Here is a 27,326-nt window from a genome sequence, read left to right as displayed (position 1 = left end):
ACCTTAGTAGGAGCAGATAAGAAGATTGATAACTTGTCAGGGAGCAGCAAAGACCAGCTGTTCTTTAAAGGACAGGGAACTGGAAGACAAAGACAGTAACACAGCTGGTAGGAAAAGGCCTTGCCAGCCAGGGCCTCATGCTTATACAACCCTGCATGTAGGGCAGGCCCAGGGATAGTAGCTAGGTTCAACCAAGAATCCACATCATCAGATAAGTCCATGATGGTGAGACAGGTCTAAGGTCAAGCGAGGAAGCTAATCTGAAGGTCAGGATCGGGATCAGGTCTGATGCTGATAGCTACTTTCACACATCCCAGTGACTGCCAGGCATGTCAAGTGACAAGACAGATCTGAGGTCAAGCTGGTAGTTAATCCAAAGATTAGGATCCAGATCAATGAGTTTCTTGGCTAGGCACGGACATGGCTGTGCCAGAGTTGGAGATAGGCACAAAAAGGTCCTGGCCTGAGCTTTAATGGAGCCCTTGGGTCCATGGATAGGGAGTGTAGCAGCTCCATGTGAGGCTGGTCAGGAACGTTAAGGCCTATTAGTCCACTCAGGGCCTTGACAATATTCCCCTCTGCTTTGCACTGGGAGTCTGTACATGGCATGTTGTATCCAGTTTTGAATCCCACAATTTAACAGGATTATGAAGAACATGGAACTCTTTGTAACTGGTGGCTTGGTAACTGGGGTCAATGGTCTAAAGTGCACAACTTACAGAGAGTGGTTGGAGGAGCTGAGACTGTTTAGTATTTTGAAGAGAATGATTGCTTCTGCTCCACACTCAGGCTTGTTCATCTCTTTGAAGGAGCTCAGTTCATTACGTGCAGCATAGCAATCTGTTCACAGATAGAGAGGCCATAGAAAGTTTGTAACTTTCTGAAATGCTTCCTGGTGGAGTAAATTTCATGAATCAAATCTTCCAGGCAGATAATACCACACTCTTCTAAATGTTCTTTTATCCTCATATTGTCTGTCAGAGAGATCCTCTTTGCTTTGTTAATCTTTGCTTGGACTACTTTGTTTAATTTTAAGCATGTGGAACGTTTCATGAGTGCTAAGAGTCCATGCCAAAGTGATATAGTTTCTTTAGAGCGCATGAAACAATCCAGGGATCAGACTGAAAGCTTACTGATGGACATATAGGGGACTACTGGCTATTGCTAGTGTATTACTAGTGTAAAGCTAGTATCCCAAATGGGGCTTGGGATACTCTTTAAAATTTAACAAAATGTGACTTTTGTCCTGATGATAGTTTTATAATCCATATATGAGCTGAGGCATAACAGGAGCTGATGATAGTTGATCGCATTAATGATGCGATCATAGTTGAGTCAATGAAAGAACAATCATAGAATCACAGAATCAGTAAGGTTGGAAGGGACCTCTGGAGATCACCTAGTCCAACCTCCCTGCTCAGCAGAGTCACCTAGAGCATGTTAGACAGGGTTGCATCCAGGCTGGCCTTGAACAATCCTTTTTGGTTTTAATTAACTATAGTTTTTGTTAACTTTCAGTATTTTGTTTAAGTATCAGTCATCATATGCATTGTTTAATCTAGTTACCTAACCTTTTAGTGTTTATATATTAATCTTTCTTCATGTATTTTTGTTTTTATTAATAGATGATCAAGTATCAATAAATATTATTTATTATAGAAGAGTTATTTTTTCATTAGCTCATTTTATTGTTCAGTATCCTAATACAGTGTTAAGTATTTGAAAGAGCAACATTTTTCATATATTTCTCTATGGTTCATTTTGCCAAAAATGTTAAATGAACTCAGCTGTTTTTCAAATTGGACTATCAGTTCACTAAATCAAAGGCACTACATTGTAAGGAGTCAAATAGTGAGTGAGCATTGCTTTACTAATGTAAGGCACAAGGATAATGTTCCAACTCAACATGGCAATCTCATGCAAAACTATGAGAAAACCAAGCTTTTCTTCTAGAGGACATTGAGTGTATATTTGCCATGGTCCTAAGAGCCCCATTTCAGCCCAGCCTTGGGGCCCTCAGTCCCTGCCCTGTGATGCTGCAGTGGTGCTAGACTCTGCCCCTGCCCAGCCGTGGGCCCTGCTGATGCTTACCCATAGGTGACGACCCAGCTCGAATCTGGTCCCGTCCCATCCCCATCCCCATTCCCACAGTGGTGACCAATGCTGGGGCCAGGGCCATCCCCAGCCAGGCTGCTCCCGAGCAGGGTGGTGGGATGGGCCCCGGTGGCGAGGTCTGGCCCCCCATGGTACCCTGACAATATTCTATTTTAAAGAAATTTTTGTGTAATACATAACTGTTTTGTCATATTTGCTAGTTTTTCTGTGACACTGAAATGCATTGTGATGTGCACAGTCTGTAAGTGAACAGCTGTCTGGATATAGAAATTACCAACAGGTCATTTACAGAATACTAAGCAAAAGAGACTATGACGGAGAGCCTGGTGGGATCCCGGAAAGTAATGTAAAAAGTCAGTGATAGGGTATGTTGAAGCATCACAATTTGTTTTCTGAAAATTAAATAACTAGAAAACTAATTTACCACTTGATCACAAAACCCTAAATTCTTAATTTCTCATGCAATTAATCAAATAAAGAGTTTTGACACATCAATAAACCCAGTATCAGTAGAATTTCCATGATCTTAGTGACATAGCTCACTACAAAATATTTGTCAAATTTAATAAAGCATCTCATGCTGAATAACAAGCCAGAAAACTGATTATTTACTAATCATGCTTTTTCCATTGGTGAAAAGGTGGAAAAAATAGATATGTAAAAGAAGAGGAGCTGAACAAAAGTCATCTGAGTGAAGGAAAAAGCTACTATTGGAAAAAAAGTACATTTTCATGGAAGGAAAGAAATATAAATAACAAGTATAAACATGGACACAGTTGGAGTGATTTTTAAGAAAAGATCATTGAGACATGATAGCCAATTTAAATACAAAGATGCTTCCAACGTCATCAAAAATATAAGTGTTGATTAGATACTACAGTCTTTAAAGGACATGATATGTGACAAAACAAAAGACTCTTAAATAAATAGTGACAAGTTGGAAAATTTACTCTTTGAAAGTTAAGCCCAACAGCTGGACAAAGAAGCAGAGCACTGAACCAAGTAGCAGATATTAAAAATGAAACTCTATATGTCCATAAATTAATGCTTTAAGCTAAATTGTTGTAAGGATTTGTTTATACTAAAGGATTAAGCAGCTTCTGGGAATATTCGTAGGCAATGGAACATGATCATCCGTAATGATAAACCATCAGAACATTGTCTGGCATGAGTTTGTCATGTGCCAATTAGTCTTTTGCAAATAATTACTGGACACAGTTCAGCAGATAGGAAGGTCCAGAGGTTATTCTCAGCAGACAGTTTCAGTTCAGCCGTTCTTTTCTGGAAGCTGAAAGAGTTTATGAGCGTACACCGAGGCTCTTCCGTGTCAGCTGCCCTCAGTGCAGAGAACATGTTCAAGACGTTTGATATGTCAGTGCAGCTAAGGTGCAGTGTGTGTGGATCACCCACCTGATACAATAAAATAACAAAATCTCTTACAAGATGTGAGGACAACTTAACAGTTAGAGGAAGATTTACAAACAAATTTGAATAGTATTTAGGTGCATTGAAATAAAAATTTCAGATTCAGGGGTTCCATTAGTTTCTTGACAGGGGGACGTGAGTGAAGAAGAAAAATATTTGAGTAACAGATGGCTAAGACACTTTTTTACAGGAAGAGGAACTCCTAGACAGAGTTGGATCTAAAGACATATTTGAAAACATTTTGAAATAAAAAGTGCCTTGTCAAAAAAAGACAGCAAATCATCAGTAGAAGGAGCTAAGAACAATACAAATGCAAAATAAAGACACCTTATCTTTGGTGTTTCCATTGACTTATTTAATACAATGCTGCCTTTTCTTTCTGCCTTTTGTGTGCGCCTCATTCCACTATGCAGATACATATGTATTCCTTCTTGACCTCATGCTTATTTTCTATTTCTCATTTTTCTTCAATAACAAAAAGAAATTTCCAATATAGTGGAAAATAGTGAATAGTAGAGAACTAGATGACACAATGTATTCAGATATTTTTCAGAGAACTTCATAAAAATCTGCACAGAGAGTTATTAATTATCACTATAAGAGGCAGATGTTATCATAAATTAAAAAAATGACTAAAACAAAGCATGAGAATAATTAGCCTATTCTCAATGTGAAAATGGGATGACTGTATCTTAAAATAAGCACTAGTGTTGTGTGGTGTGTTATTCACTAATCTAGAAGTAGTGATACTGGAAAACCAAATCATTTGGAATGTTAATCAAGAAAATAGATGACTGAGAAATTCCAGTGACACCTAATAGAGACAGGTGAACGGAAACTTGGAGTAAAACTCGAAGTTGATAAAGGAAAAGGAATGCAAAGCAATTATTTGACTATTTATACACATAATCAATAATTTATTTGTGTAAGATCAGGACATGGATATTGGCATTATACTGAACATGTCAAGTACAATAGCTAAGATAACAGAAAAGAAGAAGAAAGAAACAAGAAAAGAACTAAATGAAAGAATAATATGGAAAAATCATACACTCATGTGCTCTTATCTAAATACATGTTAATTTTGAGTCCCTTTGTAAGAAGGTTACAGCTGAACTAGAGCGTGTTCAGAGTTAAGGGAAGAGAATAATTAAAACTAAAGAAGTCTTTCATTTCAAGGACCCCAAAAGATTGTCAGCATGACACTCGTCCTTAGAATGAACCAAGATTATCTGTAGGGAAAACACAAAAACTGAAGTATCTACTTGGATTTTCCCATTTCTTTTATGTTATCCTTTTCTCTATTCTCCTTTTTATGTTCACGTTACTAATTCACCTTCATATCGGCCAGAAAGACTATGGAACTGATGAGCATTTTCTAAACACTTAGGATGAAATTTTGTATCAGCCTGTACAAACTGCCCTCTTTTGGCCTGTACTATGTATGAATAAAATTAGCTTTCATCAAGAATAAATTTTTGTCAAGATGATGTACAAGGTTAAGTAGATGGAGAATATGTAGAAGAGGGTGAAAGTATTTTAGCTAAGCTGAAACTTAGGTGACACACGTGAAACTCAGAAACAGAGCTAGTAAGGCAAGACAGGGAAGCTACATAGAGGAAAACAATACAAAAATGAGATCATATTAGACAAAGGTTTTATGTGACAACTCATAAACACAGTGGAAATGACAGAGGTTTTTATAGCTGAATTAGGAAATGAATTTATAATTGGAAAGAAGAATACCTTATAGGACCAAAGACAAAGTATCAGATAGAAAATAAGTTAGAAACAGGACTGATATAGGAGCATAAGAGAATGCTAAAAAAATGAAAAGAGCTATATAATGAAATGAAGGCTACACAAGAAGTTGTGAGATATAAAAGATTTTTCAAAAATTCTGCAAGAACCATGGGGTTAGAGAGTTAAAAGGACCCTTAAGTGATGGAAAAGGTGATATATCAAACAGAAAAGACATACTTTGCAGGAAAGAATTTCAATGCATTCTTTGCCACAGGTTCCATGAAAGAATGTAAAACACAAGTGCTAGAACAGGATTCACTTTTCAGAAAAAGATGAAGAAACAATGAAAGAAGTAAGAACTTACTGTGGAATAGGATACTGATTAAGAAATCATCATATCTGAATACTGACATCTCTGAATCCTAGTGAAAGAAGAAAGAAAGATACCTTTAGTAGATATTTAACATTCATTAGGAAAATAATTCTTATTAGAGGGCTGGGAAGAAACTAAGGAAGCCTCTATATTGTAAAAGTGCACCTTGAAAAGATTCTGGTATGCGAACATATTCAAACATGATTAACGGAATAAAGGAAATCAAAACCAGAAAAACAAAGACCAGAGAAAATCAAAAAATGAGACTAAATATTTAAGATTTTATTGTACAAACAACGGAAGTTATCAAGTCAAAATCCACTTGAATGAAATGGCAAACTGCAAAAATCTTCCATGTTGCACCATAATTCCCTCATCTTCCATCCTCACCTCACCACACCTCGCATCTCCACACTTCTGTGTTGCTCCTCAGCAATCCTTTCTCCTCTTTTTTTAAAGGAAAGATAATCTTCAAAATAAAAGTTTTGCTTCTTGCCTAGGAGAAACTTATCCCTCCAAACAGAAAGCTTTTATGAATTTCTAGTTCGTGAACAACGTGTACAACACACACAGGGGAAAGCAGTATTACTTGCTTGCTCCAAATATATGAGTTTTCAGGCTCTATTCTGGCTTTCTGACCAATGATTGACAGTGTGTCAGTTGATGCTTTTCCTGAGGAAGAGAAGAAAGTTTCAGATTTGGACTGACAGTGATGTAGCTGATCATGTTATAACTTGAAATTATTTCTTTACTTAGCTTTTCCTTGTCAAGTCTCCTGCTATTAGCAGGCCCTTTTCATTGGAAGTACCTCACCAATTCACCCATGCAGTGTTTCACGACTGCAATGCACTAATGGCTCAGAATGATTATGAGTTCCTCATTGCTTTGAGTTGAGAAATGCTATTCTTTAATGTATTCACAAATACTCCTTTCAGTTTTAATGTTTTTTTCCACTGGCAGGATGACATTTATGTATTTATTTCCTAAGCCCTTATACATCTGTGGAATTTTTCATCGCAAAGCTGTGGCCCACATTCTGAGTTAAAATGAAAGTCCATGATGCAGAAAATTTGTGGAATTGATGATATTTTTCCCCTTATTATCATCGAGTTTTATTGCTACAAAGTATCATATGTAGCTGTCTATTATCAACAAATTCTCATTTCCGTTACAGTGATGTGGACCGTTTGTTAAATCTTGCCATAATCTCCCTCATGTCTCTATTACTGATATTTACTTTTGCTGGAGACCCTGTGATAGTGACAGCTTTTACATTTTTCTACAGATCCTACTATTAGTTATTTTTTTCTTCCTGTGTTAGGTCAGAATATTAATTTCCTTGCCTACTGTTAACATTTTCCCTTTATAAGTGTTGTCTGAGTATTTGCCATCTCATTCCCAGTTTCATTGTCTATGGTATTATTATTTTCTCTGCTTGGAGCATGAGACTACATTTCACAGAATTCGTCTTTGTGGATTGAGTATGGCCATGTTTGAATGGACACTTCTTACCCTTCCACAGGCTATCCTCATCTTATCTTCTTTACAGGTTGTAATTTTTCATCTTTCCTAGTCTGCTCTTGAATTTATTGTTTTACTTTGCTAACAGTTAAATGTGCTACCCTTTATCAAGTGAATTCATCCTTATCTTTTTCATTTGTTAATAGTATGTGTCCCAAAATCATTTTTATTTGAAATGCTCCAAGCAACATGTTGAGAACAAAAAATTGTTTTCTTGTTTTGCATGGTACCTGACTCTTATTTTGTATGCCTGTAGTTCCAGGAGACAATTTCTTTATGTTATGAAACTCAATATTTAATGAATTAAGTCTTCCATGATTCTATATTTAATAATTACCACCATAATAATAATTGTATATGCATTCCTTGTGAGACACTTTCATACAAGCAAAAGAAAATATTCTTGCCCCAAATAAATTACATCTCTGTCTCTTTTATTCTACATACTAACAACCTTACAGTTTAATATAATCACAAATACTAATTTAGAGCTATGATCCTGATGAGGAGAGATAACAGCATGTGGACAAGGAGCAATTACAGTATTTGCAACAGGTGTGCATAAAGCAAGTCTACGATTAAGAAAAGGAGTAGGAAAATAAAGAGACGCAACAACATGACTACATAATTGCTTTGGCAGGTAACGAATGTTGTTTCAGTAGGCTATATATAATTCACAATGGTCATGCACTTTAAAGTATGCTTTAGTTGAAAGTGTTGTGGTTACTTGATGAAAAGCTTCCTATTCTTTTCAAAGGAGGAAGCTGATAGAGCAAAAAAAGGAAGAGAGAAGAAATAGAGAAGAAATTAATGGAACAGAGGGTAAGAGAAAATGATCAGAGTATTAAGATGTTAGTTCTGGGGTCTAAGAGAGGAAGGGAGATGGAAATATGGGAATGACTGATATTGTCTAAAATAATATATATTATGTGATTAGTGAAAGGGTCTTTTAAGCTCAGGGTTCTGGGAAGACAGCTGCCAAGACCTTTGAAACAGGATGAGTGTTAGGATTTAAGAAAACATATGCCAATATGCCAGTATACATCAACTAGGAGAGGGAATATTAAAATTATATTAAAATTACTAATAGTCAAAAATTATGATGTTATATATCTTGCTGTGCACATTTGATATACATATATATACCAAGAAGAAATAGGTAGTCAGTGCATAGCTATATTTCTCAGGATATTCCTCAGCTATATTCCCAAGAGAAAGGAGAGCCATCAGAAGATTTCTTTGTAAGAAAGACTGCTCTGTATGTTTTATTTCCAACTGAGAAAAAAACAAACACATCCCATGGTCACTAATTTAATCTTCACTGCAAGTGCTGAGAAACATCAGTAGTCACTTCAAAGAGATTTTGTATGAATCATATTTTGTTTTCCACTAGGCAAATGAAAAGACTGATATCAGAAAGACCATCTTCGTTGGTGATTAACACGAGGGTGGCCTTCTCAAAATATGTCAGTAGAAAGATTTACAGATGTCCTGTGGTCCATTAGGCAGGTGTTAGACACAGAGCTGCATTGTCATCCTGCAGGGTTGCAAAGGCACTAATGTCTTTGTTCTGATCAGTCATTTAGCACAGATAGCTATCAGCATGGCATCTCATATTGGAGTTATCGCAGGCGAGTAGCAGAAAAGAAAGTGATCTGAAGTAGAAGCAGTTTTGCTCATGTAATAATTAAGGCTGAGCCTTTCAGAAGCCTGCATTGTCAAGGGTTATAAAAAGAAAAGTTCATTGGCTTGCCTGGAGTTTTAAGAATTGAAACAATTTGCAGAACGTAGGCAGTTTGCTGATCTTTTTCTAAAATGGGGAATCTGTGACACAGTTAAAGGGTGAAATAATAGTTTGTCTAAGTCAAGAAACTCGAAGACACACTATGTGCTTTTGACTTAACAGATCAATAGCATGTTTAAATTTACATGTGCAATTTAGTCCTTATGAATCTACTAGATTCCAATTGTGCATGTGTGTGCATATGAAGTCTTAACCTTATTCGAAATAAACACTGAATTATTTTACATGCATAACTATGTAGGTATGTATACACCATAAAATATACCATAAAAATGGGTTGTGCAAGTCTTTCTTTGGTAGCAATTAAAGGTTTAAAAAAGAGAGTAAGCAAGAGTCACACATGGAAAGTGCTTTTTCTTTGAAACACCTTCCTAACTTCTGGTAACCAGAGGTTCAGGTTTAGCAGTTTCCAGAGTTGAATATTTTCATTTGAAGATTCTGATTTCAGAGATCTTGATGAAACTATCTTGCATAAATATACGTAATCCTACTTAAAGCCTTAGGAGGCCTCCACAGTAGCTATCCACATGATAGCTAATTGCATTGTGCAGTTTATACTCTTATATAAGTTCCATGATGCAGTTAGCTATCATATGAAAAAGTATTTCTTTTTGTTTGATTTTTAACCCTCTGCTTGATAATTCCATTCACTTCTGCTTATCAATTCAGGGGAGTAATTGGTAGCTCAATATTTTCTACTGAGTTTTTTCATACTATACATGCTATTTTTAGATCTGTACTACAGCCCTTTTTGTTGCGTCATGGCCCATTCATTCTCTCCTAATAAGATATTCTTTTCCTTTTCCATTTCCATTTCAGGGAACCACGGAAATCAACTTCCACTTCAGTGATTATTTTGCCATTATTCTCTGTATCATTTCTAGTCTTTTTGGAAATGGGTAGACTAGACTTGAACCCAATCTCGAAGATCCAGGTACATCAAAGATTAATATGACATAATTATTTTGCTTTTTGCTTCCAGTTCCTTCCTAATAGCCTACTACCACTTCTGGCTGCCATTGACAATTTCAGAACATGATCCACAATCTTTCTAAGGTTTTTTTTTGACTTTGAATAGCTGATCTGGAACTCATCACTAAGTGCAAGTATAATTAGAGTTGTTTTTCTAAATATGCTTTATCTTGCTTATATCTTATTATCTTGCTGAATTTTCCCTGCTATTCCATTATCTAGTTACTTTTCAAAGTTAACTTTACACTAATTAATTTGAGCAGCATCAAACTTTGTCAATCACTTTCCCATTTCTGTTGTGCGATCACACAGAAATCACATCAGGGGTCATAGCACAGATATATGTTGCTGATCTACCATCAAAACAAATTGCTTATTCCTATCCTTAGTTCCTTACCTTCAAAATATTTTAATCATGAAAAGAGCATGCATCTTCCCTTTTGTTTCTATCAAAGTCTTTGGTGAAGAACAGTGTCCACAGGCTTTTTGGAAATGGGTGCATAACGTCAGCATGATCACCTTCACCCAAAGGCACTCCGACATTTTCAGAGAATTCTCGTAAGCTTGTGATGCATGACTTCCTTTATTTCCCGTGTTAGCACTACCTCAGGATACCGTACGTGGCTACGGAATGCATAGAGCAAGTAGTACATTCTGAATACCTGAACTGACATTTCAATATTAAGGCTAATTCAAGCAATAGATTACACACTGCAGTTGTTAATTCATCAGTGATATGTGTGAGTTTCTTTAGAGCTCCTGCATGAAAACCAACTGGTCTTTGCAATGTATTATTCTTTAATTATGTTCATTTGTTTTAAAATCTCTTCTATTGACTCATCAGTTCCACACAATTTCTCAGATGTTTTTCTTGTAAAAAAAGTCTCTGATGTCAGTGTACTGTGTCCCCTTGGCTTCACAGAGGTGGTCACTGAGGACAAGAATGAGCGTTTCTCCTGTGGTATGCTTTTGTCTTTTCTGAATGCTCCTTATACATCTTTATTGTCTGCCAGCCTCATTGCCTCTCTGGAAGGTAATCCTGCTACTGATGTGTTTGAACGTTTTTTACTATTATTCTTTATGTCTTTACCAAGTTGCTCCTCAAAGTCATTTTTAGCTTGTCTTATTGTAGTTTGACATATAAAAGAATGTATATTCCTTTCAATTTCTTTTATTTGGGTACAATTTCCATTTTTTGAAATATATCTTTTTAACTAGAGCCATTAACTATGGAAAGACAGTAAAGCCTTTTTGTTTTATTTTATTTGTCATTTTAGATTTTTTTTTAGGTAAGTAATATATGTTTACTTTGAGTTTTAAATATAACAGTTTTAAACAATTGCTCTGCTGCACATAAACTTTTTACCCTCTTAGTGGCTCAGTTTATTTTCTTTTTAAAAGTTTTTGTATTTTGATGTGATTTTACTTTATGAAGTTCTGTTACTGTAATGGATTTCTGTTTGTTTGGTTTTGGCTTTTACCTTGATACAAAATGGTCAGTTTAGACATTTTGTGATCACTGCTACAGATGACTTTATTCAATAATTATATCAAGCATCAGATATGGATCATACAAAACCAATAACTAAATCGGTTGTCAGACCGGTTGCTCCAAGTGAGATCATTTACAGCATACAAAAATTTTCCTTTCTGCATTATCTCCTGCAAATTTCCTATCCTGGAGTTGTCTAACCTATCTGTGAGTACTACTACTGACTTTGCGGTTCCTTCTGCTTTTGTGGTTTCTCTAATATCCTATAAAATGTCTCTGTCACTATCATCATTCTGATGTGATAACACTACTGATAACTGTCCCAGGAATATTTTCTTCCTATAGAAGGACTAAACTGGAATCCTGAAGTATTCTGCATCAATATTTAAAGAGTTAATTTCTTTTTTTATACTTTCTTAACATTTTAGTTTGCTCATCACAATTGACTTTCTCCATGATATATTATGTATTGAGGTTTCCTTGGGTTCTCTTTATAACCTGCAACTCTAAAGTTTCTATTCTTTTAATATCTTCCTTTAAATCAAGTTATTCTGGTTATCTTTCATAGTTTTAGTCTTCCTTAGAAGTGCTTACTTTCTTAGTCTTGTATTAAAACTGTTCTGGGCATTTCACTGAGGGTTGTTTTCAGCCCCAGCATCAGGAACATTAGAACACATCTTTATATATTGCTTTACCCAACTACATTAAATTAGATTTCTCCATGAAATAAGAACAAAGGAGTATTCAAGAGGATCATGCTACCATCTGAATATTAAAAATTGGTTCCTGGAAATTGAATAATAAATCTCCTCCACTGATAGCTATCTAGTCAACTAGACTATGGAGCGAAACACTAAAAAATGTTCTATAAAGTTCTGGATAAAAGTATGGATCACTTGATGTCATTACTAAGAATCTTTCTTCCTCTTCATTTTTGTTTTATCATATTTGCTCTTTTGTTTCTCCCCTTTACTCTTGGGAAACCCAGAAATTTTAACCAGTCTTTTATGTCACTTTGTACTATATTTACCTTTAGGAATGTCATGCTGTTAGCTTTCATGCAGAAAAAAAAGAGTCTTGCTTTAAAATACCACTGTTATAAATTGACTAAAATTAGCCTCTGGTTGAAATAATGGTGAATAAATTGCTGTGGCAGTTTATGCAGAAAAAAAAATCCAAAAAACTAAATATGATGTTGTTAAGACCTAAGTGTTCTGGATCTCACACCTGAAAGGTAGGGAATTTGCTGGGAGTTGAGCACCTAACACCTCTAACCTGTTTTAACAAATTTAATTCTAAAATATTATCCAAAATGTGATTTTAACTGATCTTTTTCATGATTATTTTATGCATTGCTAGAAAAGCCACAAATTCATCAAAAATATTTTTATAGAATTTGTAGAAATTAGAGTAATTTTGGAGGGTTTCTGCAAACATTGATTATAGCACTAGAGCTTAAACAGAACAGTATAGCAGTCCTTTCAACTTTTTTTTTTTTTTTTTTTTGGGGGGGTTTGTTTGCTTGCTTCCCTCCCCCCCCCCCCCCCCGCCCTGCGCCAAGGAACAGATGTTAGCTTTTCTCTTGTCAAAATAATGATTTTAGTCATGAGTTTCCTGGAAAAGCATTTTAAAATCTTTTGATAGGGTGAGATGGGCGTTGTGTTCCTTGGAGCCAATGTATGGCAGGCTGTCTGATGGGTTGCAGGAGGAGCAATTCTTGGCAGCAGCCCTTGGGCAGGAATTGTAAGTGGCTGCTGAAGAGTTTGGTCTTTAAAGTAACTGGCAGAGATGGGCTTGGAGACAGGTTTTGAACATGGAAAAGAGGAGAAACAGTGATCAAGAGAAGTGAGAACCATTTTAAAGACAATTATACAGAAGGAACAGCTGTAGAAGAACAGCATAGAACAGAGAGGTTCAATATTTGCAGTAAAACAATAATCTTTGGCAGCTCTAAAACTATGTAGTATATATGCACCTACATATCACAAATATTTAATATCATTTTACCCTAAAGACACAAACTGGATAGCATTCGGCAGTTGAATACATTTTATTGTACAAATAAAAAAGACTGCTGAATATTACAGAATATAAACCAAAAAATGATTGTTTTTCAAATAATGAATAGACTTGTTACCTTTAAAGCCTACTTGTTCAAAGACCTAAACAATATGTCCTGTATTATTTACAGACCTATATGCTCCTGAAAAAAATCTCATGTTTATAAAAGATGGACTAAAGAGTTTGTCAAATCTTTACTATGGCTTCATGCTTTTATTAAGAACATGTATTCAACTCAAGTGACAGAAAATGACTAATTTCCTTAGTTAAACAAACTTGGAATCAGATGCCATCATACGCCAAACTGTAAGAATAACAGCAGAGAAGACCTACCTTCTTCAAACACCAAAATGTCACATCAGTAATATGTTCTCTGGGCTTACTGCAGTCTGAGTTTTTAACGGATGCATGTGATATACTGAGGCCTGTAAACATTTGTTTTTCATTCAAACATTTAAGTTTCTTTTTTAAAGAATTATTTCTACCCTCTTTTGTTACAAATAGATGGCATTTCAAGGGAACAAGATTTCGAAAGGCAATTTCATTGCTTATAAAGTGTGATGCAAACTGCACCACATTACACTCTTCAGATAAAATTGAGCCAAGAAATGTAAAGATATGTTTACATTTGTTTCCAGCTGACCAATTTTCACATACTGTTACAGTAACTTTTTAACATGCTTACAATATGAATAACTATTAGGTCATTTATCTGAAAAAATGTTTTAAAATATCTGACCTCATTTGAAGCTAGATAATAATTTATTAAGAAATTTTGTATATTGGCTAGCACTCTTTCATTTAAATAGTTCCCTGAAAAATAAAGCATTAATTAACTAGATAAGTGTTTTTTTTTTAATTTTCTCTCAGCTTTAAAGGAAGAGTTCATTCTCAACCCTTACTCAGCCAAGCACACATTATTTCATAAGTCTGTTGAGTGCGTGTGTGCCTACTCATTTCTATTAAGCAGAGCACCATCATTTACAGCCTGCTCACTGCAGCTGTTAATCATGTCTGTGTAGACTGTGCATTAGAACAACGCTTTGTAGGTCTGTTCTTACGGTCTCTTCGAGCACTGGTCCAGTTCTGGGCTCCCCAGTACAACAGAGATGTGGAGCTACTGCAGAGAGTCCAGCGTAGGGCTACAAAGATGATCAGAGGGCTGGAGCACCTGCCCCATGAGGAACGGCTGCGAGAGCTGGGCCTCTTCAGCCTGGGGAAGAGAAGACTGAGGGGGGATCTGATCAATGTGTACAAGTACCTGAAGGGAGGGTGTCAAGGGGACGGGGACAAACTCCTTTCAGTTGTCCCGTGTGACAGAGCAAGAGGCAATGAGCAGAAACTGAAGCACAGGAAGTTCCGCCTGAACGTGAGGGGGAATTTCTTCCCTGTGACAGAGCACTGGAGCAGGTTGCCCAGAGAGGCTGTGGAGTCTCCTTCTCTGGAGATCTTCAAGGCCCGCCTGGATGCAACCCCGTCTAACATGCTCTAGGTGACCTTGCTTGAGCAGGGGGGTTGGACTAGATGATCTCCAGAGGTCCCTTCCAACCTTACTGATTCTGTGATAGTCCCTTATCACCAGCCAGCCACCTATTGGAGGAAACGTTTTGAGGCTGTCCTTGATCGTGTTGGCATTTCTGAGAGCTCCGTGACTGCTTTCCTGTCGGCTGTCTGTAGCTGAGCACACCTCTCCAGTGAAACACGGGTGAGTATTCTTTGCACAAGGGAGACAAGCTTACCAGCTTCTGTGATATCTGCAGAATTAAATAGGTCACAGTGTTACTGATACCTGCACAGATAAAACAAGACCAGAAAAATTCTAGGGGTAAATTCATTACACTGGATGTCTGCTTCACATCCATCCACCCATCCATACACATGTGCTCACGCGCATATATATGTGTGTATGTGTGTGAATATATACAGCCACATATACAAACAGGCATTCTTTTTCTAGTTATATGTATGTGAGTTTATATAGACATACAATGATAATATAAAAATATCTTTGTCTTTTTTAACTTTCATGACACAACGAGGAGATTTCCAAGACGTTTTCAGGAAAAGCATTCTAAATAAACAATGTTTGCTCTTTTTCAGTAAATATAAAGATATATCAGGCCTCAGTGATTATCAAAGTATTATCAAAGCTACTGGTATGCTGATAGATTTAAATATTTTAAAATGAACAAGCAATCAGTCCCAGTTTTGGCTACGGGTGGAGCTAAACCTTGCTGAAGCGGGTGGCCGTGGCTCTTCCCTTGACCCTGTCATTGAAGCCAGTTGTGAGTTGCAAGGAGCAGGTACTACTCCTAGTAGAAATAAGTGAAGCAGTGATGATCCTCTCTTCAGATATAAACATCTGGCACCACTGAAACACAGCACATGCAAAACTATCGTTTGAAGAAGATTTTGTGCTTTATAAAAGAAATAGAAAGTGACAAATTGACAAACAAGGTCAAAAGAAAGCTCACAGGTAGCAGGGAGGGACTGACAGCATGGCCAAGAGCTAACGGAGAATGCTTTGGAGCCAAGCACTGGCAAAAAGAGGTGAGGATGAGTGAATAAACACAACCTTTCATTTTCTTTGGTATTTTGTACACTGCGTATGTACTCCTGACAAGATCAGAATTATCTCTACATGGGTAAGGAACTTGGTTTATTGTCTAAGCAGTCAATCAAAAGAAGGCATCGATCCATTTTTGTTGGGGCATGGCTGCCCTGACTTGAAGGGAGCTGGATTTTCCCCACGCATTACTGTGTTTTCTTTTCATAATTGAAATATCCAGTGCATTAGCATAAATTGGATCTGACAATTACGTATTATTGGCAAAAAAATTAGGTTACTAATATACTTTCCCCTGAAATTTGTTTATTGCAGTATGAAATAGCTGTGTTTAAACAAAGCTTATCAGATAAGCTAACTCACAGAGGAACTTTAATTATATAATGAGATTCATTTCATTTTAAAATGAACATATTCTTTCCCCTGAAAATACTTGATGATGGTTTTTCAGAAGACGACCAAGAGTGTTTAATAGTAGAGCAAGACTGTGTCACTTGAGCTGAATCTGAAGACAGATGGGTCATATACTCTTCATTTTTTTACCCTCTATAATCTTTTAAATTAATAAAGTCTTACTATTTTTTATGGAGCTATTTGTGAGCAGGGAATCTTTGGCCCTTCAGCTGAAAACTATGCAGTGAAAATTTCAAATTGCTAAGAATATTTTTTAAACAGCTTGCACGTGGAAAACACAGCAAATTATTGTGTCCTAGACAACCAGCTATTTCACTGAATGAGGACATTGTCATGCTAAAGTGATTTTACCATCTTAGGATATTAGAATATAAATAAGAACAGGCTTGACCTAATTTAAGAGTAATGCTGTTTTGCTTGCATAATGCCTATCCTATAGGAATAAAATCATTACCACAATAAAAGCTAATGGACTGAGCCGAGGACCAAAAGAACTGGTTCTGAATGGAAAATAATTGATTTAAAAGACCTTTAGTGAAAAAAAAAAATACACAATTGAATCAAAATGATATAATACAATAATGCTTGAAATAAATTCATAAACACTAGATTTTAAAAACTCAGCAGAAATGTGTTAATTCTGAAAATCTTATAGATTTTAAGTTAATAAAAACTGTAAGATGACTGGCACAGTCAGACTAATCTTTCCCAAATTTCAGATGTTATACTGTGATGAAATGAATATCTTATTGCAAATGCAGGTGGGAGCATCATCATAAACATATCAAAGGAACAAAGCTCTAGGATAGAGCTTATGTTTTACTATCTAATCACTAAAATAAAACTCTATGGGAAGTGAAGATACTTATTTTGTCATCCTGATTTTAGGCAGACATAGTCTAACCTCTAGCCTAACTTTCATATTCTGTGGTTATGTAATCCAGCCTGAGCTTGGTCTGCCGTTGGTTGTAAGTGGGCAGAGGAAAAGTTCATTTTTTCCACAGTCTTTCACCTATCCTCATTCCCTTTAGTTCTTCTTCCTCTGATATCTCCTTTTGGCTTAATTTAAGTTAAAGCCTTAGATTATACAGAACTATATAAAAAGCCTATAGAAGTTTATTAGCATTACTATATCCTCTCTGGCATTCTTCTTATAAGCTTTTCCTATTCTTTTGTACTGGAAGTAACCTTTTTACTCTATATTTGTACAGGATCTATTCTAATAACATTTGGAGTTCCTAAACCCTACTGAAGGTCTGTGGAACCCATTACTTCAAGAACTCATATACAATAGAGAAAAAAAAAGAAACCTTTAAATATAATTCCATGATTGGTCTGGAGGAAGCTCAAAGACTTTTTTACATGCTACCCATCTCATGGACATGGTCAAGGGCTGAAGGGGTAAGTGATTTGTTTAGTACTGATGGTGGGATGTAATGGGGCATGACATCTAAGGAATTAACCATTGAAGCACAGATTTGGAGGCTGTAATTTTTCTGTGTTCTGGCTAAGCTCTGCGTGTTACTGGAATGGAGGGAAAGGGAGAAATGGTAATTCGCCTCTGATCTGCTGGTTTAATCCTCATTGTAAATACCTGTCACAAAAAGCCAATCCAGCATCTGAAAACCTGTGGAAGAGGAAGATTTCTTAAAAGTCCTACTTCAAGAAATTTTCCATGAGAAGCACGATTAAGACACGTGCAGTTCTTACTGGGACGTAAAACACTTTTAGACCAATATATGATTTTTGGATACTGCACGTCTAATTAATCACCAGGCATCAATTGTCTTTTGATTATTGGTATCTTAAGCCAGTATTGGAAGCTTTAAACAGATTTGCCTCTTTACTTCACGACAAAGAGAGCTAAAAATGGATTCAGTTTATATATCCACAGTTTAGAATTTATAATTACATTACTGTATCTGCAAAAACAGCATTTTAAATAAATATAGAAATAGCTAGATATAGAAATAGGCATAGAAATAGAAAATCAGATACTTAAACCATTTTATCATATATTTGTATGAAAAGAGGATGATGATTCAGAAAAGCCCGAAATCTCTTCAACTCTCAAAATGAAAAAGAACTAGTACAAAATGAAAAAGAACTAGTAGGATGAGACATAACTCATCAAACTTTGGACCCAGGAGGTAGCATATAGGAGGGTATGGGACCTAAAGAAATTACTGTGAGATGAAATTCAGGAACCTTCAAACAGTATTTCTACTGTTCGCAGTTTCTTCAGTTGTATTTTCCACATAAATTTTACCTGTGGGCATCGTTTACTTAAATATTCTTAACACATTTTTTGGAAGAGAGTGTCATTAATCCCCCTGAGCCTCAGTTACCACAAAACACAGAGACTTCAAAACTCAATTTGAAAACTCAGATCTCCTAGCACATCTCATTTAACTGTCCCTACTTTAAAGCAGAAATCTCAGTGCCATCTCAGGTTTGCAAAATGATGCAAATTGAAGTGTCAGGTTCAGTAAATGACAGAAAGACTAAAACTCAAGTGTCGTGTCTCAGCCCTATAGTGTATGTGTTACCTTTATCATCATCTTTTTATTACACATCACCTTCTCTGGACCATAAGAATTGTGGATTAATTTCTGTACTGCTTCAGATGATTTTTTCCTGCTGTTTTTTTTCTCCTACAGTTTAAGGAAAATACAGGAAATGACTCCTAGAACTATAACTAAATATGTCTAGATAGTTTTTATTCTGAAAAGTAGTGTTTAAAAGGATTCAAAGGGTCCATTTGAAGCAATTAGAAAACAGCAACTGTATATCTAAAGGCTGTGGCTTTTAGTAAAAAATCATGTATTATGGTTGTTTTGTCATATATAAAGCAATGATAACCTCAGTTGCAAAGCTTGAGCTGGAATAACATTATTGTCTCCACACAAATTGCAATGATGACTTGTTAGCTAGGATGCATGTGCAAGTTAGTTACACTGTATTTCAGAGCTAACTAACATAATATATTGTAAAATACTAACAGAAAGAGTGCTGGCACCTGAAGTAGAGTGCAGAAGTATATGTTCTGTCAGCAAGTCAGACCTTAAGAGACAAAGTCAAACATATATGTATCTTTTCTCTTTGATTAGGGAGATTTAAAGAAAGCTGGATGTTATTTTTATTCTGCTATTCTTGATCTCAGCTTTTATTTTATTTTATTTTCTAATTATTATTGTCTAATTAAAATTATTTTACATAAGGGATGTCTGATAATACAGTACGTTTAGAGAATGCTCTTTCTGATCGTCCTTAATAGGACAGCATTATTAACTTCTTTTCCTTTGTTTTTGACTTACTTGCTGGTTTTAAATTAGGGCTCACATACAATGGATTTCTGTTTTTTTAGTCTTCTCTGACCAAGAAAAATGGAAATATTCATGTACAAACACATACACATGTGCGCACATGCGCGCGCGCACGCACACACACTCATTTCAGGCAAAATTCAGCTTCATTCAATCTTCATTTTTGTTTGAGTTTTTTCATTTTTTACTAATCAAAATTCCTTATATTCAAAATGAAATCTATTTTCACACTAGAAATTTTTCATTTAAAACTATGATGACTGTTAATAAAATCCTAATAGTGTTCATTTTTTGCCCCTTCCCACCCATTTATACAACATCTGACTTAATTTGTGAATAGATTTAGTCAACATCAACAACAGAATAATCTGATAAGAATATACAGCTAAAATCACTTCCAAGAAAATCTGCCCAGATCTTCTTCTCAGTACGGAGACCTGAGGAAGCCTTCTAACCAAGATAATAAGTTTTGATGTCTGCAGGATATCTGTGATCTGAACTGTGCACCTTGAGTACAAGCATCCCCTTTGGTGCCTTTTAATAAATTTTATGCAATTATTAAAAAGAAACTGATGCTTACCACTTCAACAAAGTTCAGTCAAAAATCAAAAATCATAAAATTTGTTGTACAAGGGTAATATCAACTTATACATATCTAGAAAGAGCATGTATATGCTATGTAGAGCATATATATGCAGGCTATGAAGGAATAGCATCAAGGAAGAATAGATATAAATGTTTGTATTTTATACAACAAATTGAATGATTTCACCCTACAGATTATAGAAATACATTAAACAAAATTCAGTTAAACCATACAGGAATTGTTATGATGAATTAGACTACTTCTGGCCCACAGATTGTTCCTGACAGCAGGTCTCATTTTGTAGAAAAGAGGTGAATCCCACACTAGAGTGATACAAAATAATTTGCCCCCATTTGAGCTTTCCTCTTGATTTTGATCATCCAGAAGGAGGAAAATATCTTTTTAAAATTTTAATTTTCTGATGTTTTGATGACCAAATTTTTCTTGCTGTCCGCAGAACACTTGCCCATCAGGAGCTGAGTAATTGACTCTCATTTCTGAAGTACCTCTTCAGAAAAGGATGTTCCCTGAACAGGCTTTCTCTTTTGTTGTTCCCTCCATGCATCTGTTCATAGTAGCCGACTTAAACCTCTGTTTCTCTGTGAACTGATCAATCGTGACTTAGCCTTTGGGATACACATCCTCAGCTGCTAACTCTAAAGTTAGCAATAGTCCAATATTCTTTGTGCCTTCAAGATTTTGGCTGGAAAGCCTTGGAAAGTAATAGCATTATATAACCCAAGGGCAGATACTTAAAAACAAAGCGTAATTTATTTTGCTTAAAGCTTTACAGCAGCCAGAGATGGATTTGAAGCAAAAATACACTTATTAACTGACCTATTTTTGGCATTCCCTTCAGTTCCTACATCAACATGATATATATGGTGTTTTATGTTCACCTAAGGACCCAGTAAAAGCTTATCTTCTGTAAACCTTGACTCTCAACCAGTCTGTGCCAGGCTCAAGAAGCTGATAGCTTCTACTTCTCTCTTGGGTCTTCCTCTTAATAGATCACTATCTTTTGATCTTATGCCTTTCAACCAGGGCAAAACATCCTCATCGTCAGAAGAAATGAGGAGTGGTCTCTTTCCAGCTATGAACTTATTTTTTGTTCCTGAGTGGATATTTCTCACCAAGAGAAACTGCTTGTTTTTTCCCTATTCTGCCTAGCTTCTTTTTAGTCAGAAAAAAGAGTGCTGTTTGCTTAGACAAGGCAAAACTTCACCTATAATTTCCAGGGGTATATTACTTAAAGTGGAACAAATACGTTCATCTTGAACAAGAAATTGAAGAATACATTTTATTATCTAACATGGATCTCTAAAATAGTCTAGTTTGACAAAAAGCTGGAATTAATATTGCAGAGGAATGCTTTTTTTGTATCTCTTAGACATGTTATTTTACTGAAATAAAGTATTTTTGAAAAAAGTTTCACATTCCATGAGAATTTATATATATTTTGGTTTTGTATTTTCTTATAACCAAAATATCCCATGATTTTTGTTTCAGAAGTCTTCATTTTCCAGTTTGTAATTGCTTTTTATTTAAATTCCATATAATACGAACATATATACACACAAGCATTATCACCCTAGTTAAAATAAAAGCTCTTGTAAGATATCCTTAAACAATGTCTTCCAAAATAGTTTAGTAATGTTCTGTTTTGATTACAGAAATTTTTAAGAGCTAAATTCTGAATTTTTCTGCAAAATGAAGAATGTGATTCATGTAATTCAGCTTCAGTAATCAAGCAAGATAAGCAGAAATCAGTACTGCATTCCCTTAAAAGACAGCATGTGCACTCAAGTGCAGTAAGAAGAAGATCAGATTCTTTATTTTAGATTACCCAGATGTTTAGATTGCCCATTTTTTGCAGCAATCAAAACATTCTCTGGAAAAATTGACTATTGCTTCTGAAATTTTAATAATAAAATATTTGAGAAAAAAAATTTTTTTACGTATAAATTCACCGAGCCTGATCTTATTCTGGGGTAGTCATTCTGCTGTTAAAAAATAAAACAAACGTGTGAACAGGAATGTCTTGCTTCACTCTCCTCTTTGAATGGAAGTTTATCTTGATTAACCAGTTTTATAAAATAAAATTACTAATTTTATAAAATTGAAGCTCTAGGACCACTGCAGTACAATGTTGCATATGTGTAATGACTACGTGCTAGAAGCAGGCAATCGTGCAGCTTCACCTATTGCTCCTCTACAGGCAAAATATCAATTGATCCAGAAACAGAGTTGCTTAGTTTATCATATCAGTAATATCTGGATTCAGCTACTATTAGATTAGTACAATTCCCTCTGGATGATAGACATCATTTGCATTGTTAGTAGTTTGCAGTCTATATTTGATCTGTTTTTGTCTGAAATAAAGTGCTGTGGCAGCTATTCAGTGCACGGTCACCTGGGAATTTAGCCAAATCTTGACTGGCTGTTAGCACAGGACAACATTGGGGAATTTGCAGGCTCTCACTATCACCAGTGCATTTACTTTAGGCCTTATACTTTAATGTAAGTTTTATTATGTCAGCCAGAGGAGAAATAATATCTCCTGTGATATTTTTTTGAGGGGTGAGGAATGATGATAAGCAATCCAAGATAAAGCCGGTTGATTCAAAGGTAGCCTGTCACCATCTTGGAAATAGTATGTACAAACAGAGGGAATATAACTAATTAGCACTCTGCATCATATAATCACGGTGGGGTTTGGTGTTAAACTATGAGCTTGAAGCTCATATTTGGATAGATGCCTTTTTTTTTCTTTTTCTTTTTTTTTTTTTTAGGAAAACCTTCAAAAAATCATCTTCATCTTTTAAGCAGGAGAAGATTTAGATGATCTTTTTACTGTGCTAAGAATAGACTAACGCCACTGTGTAAATTTTGAGGGCTGTAAACATTTGTCCTTTATACTTAAGTTTCAAACTTGTTATCAAAATGTTCTGATCCCTTATCAAAGTGTTACTACAGAACAAGCAGGAAATAATGCTGATACCTGAGCTATAATTTGTTACATGTAGATCATCTTTTCTTTCCTAAACAGATAATTTCTCTTTTCATTTTGAAAATTCAGTATCTTCTGCTACAGAATTTCAATATTTAAAAAATATAAAAATATTTTTAATGTGTCCATTATTTCTACTATCCACTGCAATTTTGTAAGTTGAAATTCCCCAATAATAGTCTTTTTTTAAAAAAAACTAAACAAAACAAAAAACTTTTCTATACTGTTAGGGATATTTTCTTCAACAATGACATAAAGGTTGCTTTCCAACTAACTTTCCAAACTACTTGCCTTCAAATTGTTATGATGTTCTTAAGTTTCCTTTACTAACTGGAGGTATTTCTACCTCTAAGGATTTCTCCAATTTCTATGCTTATTACCTAAGCTTCATGACCTCAAATTTTGGAATGAAATATACTATAATATGACAACTATAGATAATTAATTGCCATGTTCCAAGAGAATGCTTTTTCTTTGTTAATCTCTGAGACATTTTAGAGCCCTAAGTTTGAAATAAGACTTCTTGAGTATAAGATATTATCCTCCTTGAGTTTAAATCCAGATCTCACCAGCCTGTTAAATATGTGTGGATATTCTTGCTCAACTTGTTCTTCTGCTTTAGAGAACTACACAGGCATAAATTAAAATGCAGAAGTGCTGAAATTCAGTGGCTTAGCTGAGGAAAGAAATTATTAATACTCTGCTCTTGCAAAGACCTGACAGCTTGCTGAAGAGTACTTTGAAACCTCCATTTTCAAAAGGCATTGAGAAAACTCAGGTGCTACTATGGAGCTGTTCTTTACTCAACCAGGTACAAACTGAATCAAGCTTTTTCTGTACTGAAGTAACTGTCAATACCTAGAAAACAGTTTTCCTATCTCCTCAAATATCTATTAACTGCTTTGTTTTATTCTTCCAATTATTAAAGTTGCTCATGAATGCCCATGTTAGAAAATAATGGCACTTGGAGAAGTATAAAAAGAATTGCACATTGGTATAGACTGGAAAGGTGGAAGAAAGCTTTTGAAATATGTTTTAACTCTCAGACCTATCAGAACTTCCCATAATAATCTGCATTCAAAGACTAACTCATAGGAACATATACTGGGAATAAAACATGTTCGGGCAGTCAATTATGAGAAACAGAGTATTCCCCTTATTCTCATGGAGTGACTTGGAGGAACGTTTCCATAGTTTTTCTTCATATCTTATAGTGGACATTGTTCTCAAATAAAATGTTGGATCCAAAATCATGAAAATTAAGTTCATATTTCTGTTTGCCAGTATTCTTTTTTGACCTAGAATATCACAGCCACAGTCACTTCAGAGGAGACATTAACACAGCAGACATTAGCTACATTTTCGACTATACCTTTGGTAGGAGAGGAACTTCCATCTCTTCAGAGTTATCTCTGGAAGAATTCATAATCAAAAATTCAGCAAATATTATCCTAGAAATTTTATTATCTTTTCTACCTTGTGGGCACAATCATTTTGCCTAGCACTTTAATTTGAGCCTTCAGCCACATAATTCATCCTTTTGCTAAATGTCTACTCAAGTATCTAGATTTCCATTTTGTTTAAATTTAAACTTTACTATTAATATTTTAGCGATACTAAGAATCCCATCTTTGTGGAAATCTGAAATTGAAAATAAAACATCTCCATTTTTGAAAATACAATATACTAATCTCTAGAAAAATATAAGCAATTCTCAGCTTAGAATTTCTGTTGAAAAAGGTTGGAAACATTTTACCACGATCACTTTGTTACTGAAAACATAGAATCATAAAATTATTGAGGTTGGAAGGGATCTTGAACCTTATTGATTTTGTGATTTATGTTTTTATTAACAAAGCAGAGGCAGCTATGAAATCATATTTAGATGTTCTGGACTTTGTCCAGCTGAGTCAGACAATCCGCAAGGATGGAGACTGTACAACCTCTTTGAGCAACAAGATCCAACATTTGACTCTTCTCATGGTGAAAACATTTATCCAGTTGAAACCTCCCATGTTTCAACTCATTCCTGCTGTCTCTCATCCTGCCAGCACACATCTACAAAGAGTCTGGCTCCTTCTTCACAACAACCTCCTTGTAGGTGCTGACGGCTGCTCTTAGGTCCCCCCAAAGCCATCTTTCTCCAAGCTGAACAAGCCCTGCTCCACCCCCAACTCCAAGCCATGAAGATCTTGGGAGTCCTGTGCTGAACACATCCCAGTTTGACAATGTTTTTCTTGTATTGGGGTCCTGAGACTGGATACAATAAGTGGGATCTGACGATTGCTGAATAAAGGTGATAATCACTGCCCTCAATTTACTACCTATGCGGGGCTGCCATCCCTACTCAGTTCTTCCTTGTTTGCGACTAGCAGATCCCACCGTACATCACCTCTGGTTGGTCCATCTAGTGCCTATATCGGGAAGTTGACTCTGACATGCTCTTGAAATCTGGATTGCTTGCATCCCACCAAGTTGTCCTTTCAGCAGATATCAGAGAGGCTGGAGTCCTCCATAAGAGCTAGGATCAGTTCTCCAGAGATTTCCTGCTTCAAAAGTTCCCCTTTCAACTTCCTGCCACCTTTCTCAGCTCTAATTACTATTTCTATTTTTAGGCCTTAGCCTTCTTCTTTGCTATTATCTTAAATAGCCTCATGATCATTTCATAAAGGTATCTGGACTTCATATTTTTCATAAAATTCTAATTCAAATTATCCTCATATGATGCAATTAGGAGTAAACTTCTCTGAGATTAATATTCTCACTTCATGGGCTGTGTGAGTGGTCATGTGGGAGTTTAACAGAAAGATCTTAATCCATCTGTGTCTTCACTGGACTCTCTGGACTTATCTTTAAGTCCATGTTTTGGACTTTATAATAAACATATTTTTTTCTTTTTTTTCCTGCCTCCTGTGAAAGTTTTCTGCCATTCCTGCTGCTGCTTCTTCCCTATTACCTAAGTGAGAAAGAGATGGAGAACTGCACGGGAGTAGGAGGACTTCCTGCTGTCTCTTTGGTTACTACTGCTTCTTCTGGGCAGCTCTGCTGAAGTGGGGAAGTTTGAGGACTGTTCCTTACATGCTCACTCTCCCTTCAAAGGTCTCTTCAGAGCTACTTGATGAAGTTTAATCTGCCAATCGTTACAGCAGGATATGACTATGATTTATATGACTGAAATTCACGACTTAACAGAAAGCTGTGAATACATGATGACCATTGCAATCGTGTACTGAGGTGTGTAAGCAGACTGTTTGCTAAAACCATATACCGTAAATAAAACATTCTTGGAAATACATGCAGACAATTTGCAAGCAAGCAAGCAAACTAAAATGAACAACACAAAATCACACTGAAAAGGAAAATAAAAAAAGTATCTTTTTCACTGAACATGGTGAGAGAAGGTTTTCATTTCTGAAGGTCCAAAAACCTGCTTTGGGAAAAAAAAAAAAAAAAAAAAAAAAAAAGAAAGAAAGAAAAATGCTTCCGTCAGAACAATAAAACAAAGAAATACAAGGGAGAGGGAACATTTTAAAATGCAAGTCCTCAATCTAGTTTACCTAGATGAGCTTGATTTTCTCAACAAAAGTGTCGATGCTTTCTACAAATTATATAGGTACATAAATCCAACAAAAAACCACCACTAACTGCATATCCTTACCCATGCATGTACATGCGCACACTATTGGTAGGAGAAAAGAGTTTTACTACTTCAGACAGCTCTCCCTGTCCTGTGACTGTATGCCTTATATTTTCAAACACTTTCTTCTTTTTGATATTGGTCCACTCTAAACAGTATTTTAAAATTTCGTAACATGACCCACGTGATGCTCTGCATTCTAATTAGAAGAATTTCAACTACTGAGCCATAATTTTAGTAATATTACCGCATACTTTACCTGCAAAATCTATTGGCATTAA

The sequence above is a fragment of the Rhea pennata genome, chromosome 4 (genome assembly GCF_028389875.1).
Source record: "Rhea pennata isolate bPtePen1 chromosome 4, bPtePen1.pri, whole genome shotgun sequence".
NCBI classification, from domain to species: Eukaryota; Metazoa; Chordata; class Aves; order Rheiformes; family Rheidae; genus Rhea; species Rhea pennata.
This window is presented reverse-complemented; position numbering follows the sequence as displayed.